This window comes from Arachis hypogaea, chromosome 6 (assembly GCF_003086295.3).
Source record: "Arachis hypogaea cultivar Tifrunner chromosome 6, arahy.Tifrunner.gnm2.J5K5, whole genome shotgun sequence".
Lineage (NCBI taxonomy): Eukaryota > Viridiplantae > Streptophyta > Magnoliopsida > Fabales > Fabaceae > Arachis > Arachis hypogaea.
The window spans coordinates 20,864,443-20,866,803 of NC_092041.1; the positions used below are offsets into that span (position 1 = coordinate 20,864,443).

Consider the following 2,361-nt stretch of genomic DNA (forward strand, 5'->3'; position numbering starts at 1 on the left):
TAGGGAGGGAGTTAGGTTTAGGCATCTTGAACAAAATGTGATCTTTCCATAACTGTAGACCGAGCTCTCCCTTTGCCACATTAATTATGGCGTTGGCAGTGGCTAGGAAAGGTCTTCTAAGGTTGATGGATTCATCCTTGTCCTCTCCAGTATCTAAGATTATAAAATCTGCAGGGATGTAAAAATTTTCAACCTTTACTAAGACATCCTCTACCAGACTATATCCCTTTTTTAGTGACTTGCCTGCCATCTCCAATGAGATCTTGGCAGCTTACACCTCAAAAATTCCAGTCTCTCCATTACAGAGAGGGGCATGAGGATTATGCTTGACCCTAGGTCGCATAAAGCCTTCTCAAAAGTAATTGTCCCTATGGTGCAAGGAAGCGTCTGGGATCCGGTAGCTTTTGAGGTAGTTTTTGCTGAACCAAGGCATTGAGTTCCTGGGTGAGCACTGGAGGTTCGTCCTCCAATGTCTCTGTTCCAAATAATTTGGCATTCAGCTTCATCAAAATTCCTAAGTACCGAGCAACTTGCTCTTCCCTAGTTTCCTCTTCCTCATCAGAGAAGGAGTATTCTTCATATTCAAGGGAACCTCTATGGTCTCCTCATGAGTTTTGGTTTCTTTTAGTTCTTCAACAAGGGAGTCCTTAGTGGGCACAGAACGCCCATCCTCCCCTATTGTGGTGTTTAACGCTAAGACTTGCTCCTCTTTGAGCATTGAACGCCCAGCCTCTACTCCCTGGCTGGCGTTCAATGCCAGAACATGTCCCTCTTTGGGCGTTTAATGCCCAGCTATTCCCTTGCTGGCGTTCAACGCCAGAAGGTCCTCTTCAGATTCGGCCTCAGTTTTCATACTAAGAGCTTTACACTCTTCTTGGGTTTACTTCAGTGTTACTTGGAAGAGTGTTAGAAGGAGTTTCAGGGATCCTCTTACACAGCTAACCAATCTGTACCTCCAGATTTCTAATGGAGGATCTTGTCTCAGTCATGAAACTGTGAGTGGTCTTAGAGAGATAAGAGACTATAGTGGCTAAGTTAGAGAAGCTCTACTTAGAAGTCTCCATCTGTTGCTGAGAAGATGGGAATGGTATGTTATTGAACCTATTCTGGTTCCTTCCTCCTTGATTATTATTGAAGCCTTGCTGAGGCTTCTGTTGATCCCTCCATGAAAAGTTGGGATGATTCCTCCATAATGAGTCGTAGGTGTTTTCATAAGGCTCAGTGTGGGGATTCCCTGAGGAATTTTCCATATAGTGAACCTCCTCCATCATGGGTTGATCTGGATCATAGGCATCTCCTTTATAGGAGTTTTCTTGCATGCTGCCAGTTGCAACTTACAATCCAGTCAGATGCTGAGAGATCATGTTGACCTGTTGGGTCAGGATCTTGTTCTGAGCTAATATGGTATTCAGAGTGTCAACCTCCAAGACTTCTCTCTTCTGAGCTACCCCATTATTCACAAAAATTCTCTAAAAAATATACATGAATTGGTTGTTGGCAAACATACCAATGAGTTCCTGTGCCTTTTGAGGTGTTTTCTTCAAGTGGAGTGAACAACCAGCAAAGTGGTCCAATGCCATCTTGAACATCTCAAAAAGACCATCATAGAAGATATCTAACATGGTCTAGTCTGAAATCATGTTAGGAGGGCACCTTTTGATCAGTTGCTTGTACTTCTCCCATGCTTCATAGAGGGATTCGTCCTCTTTCTGTCTGAAGGTCTGAACTTCCACCCTAAGCTTGCTCAGATTCTAAGGTGGAAAGAATTTGGTCAAAAATGCATTGACCACCTTCGCCCAATAGTCTAGGCTTTTCCTTAGGTTGAGAATCCAGCCATAACCTAGCTCTGTCCCTTACAGCAAAAGGGAAAAGCATAAGCTTGTAAATCTCTGGATCCACTCCATTAGTCTTGACAGTATCACAGATCTGCAAGAAACCAGAGATGAATCTATTGGGATTTTCTTGTGGAAGTCCATGACACTGGCAGTTCTATTGAACTAGAGTGACCAGTTGAGGCTTCAGCTCAAAATTATTTGCACTAATGGCAGGTATAGAGATGTTACGCCCATAGAAATCAGAAGTGGGTGCAGTAAAGTCACTATGACCTTCTTTGCGTCTCCTCTATCATTGGGATTGGCTGCCATGTCTGTATTCCCAGCTTCTTGTTCGAAAACTTCTGTGAGGGAGTGTTGTGCTCTAGCTTGTTGTAGCCGCCTCTTTAGAGTCCTCTCTAGTTCAGGGTCAGGATCAAAGAGGGGTTCTTTATCCTGGTTTCTGCTCATAAACAAGAAGAAAGAATGCAAGAAGAGAAGAAGAAAGAATTCTCTATGTCAGAGTATAGAGATCCTTTGTTAGAGAGAT

General features: G+C 43.3%; 1 non-coding gene across 1 annotated transcript; it reads left to right on the forward strand.

Annotated features, from left to right (window-relative positions):
• Nucleotides 1–1,633: 1,633 nt before the first annotated feature.
• Nucleotides 1,634–1,742, forward strand: LOC112700215 (small nucleolar RNA R71). Its single transcript, XR_003153129.1, has one exon. It is a non-coding gene; the product is annotated as a small nucleolar RNA R71 (small nucleolar RNA).
• Nucleotides 1,743–2,361: the final 619 nt, after the last annotated feature.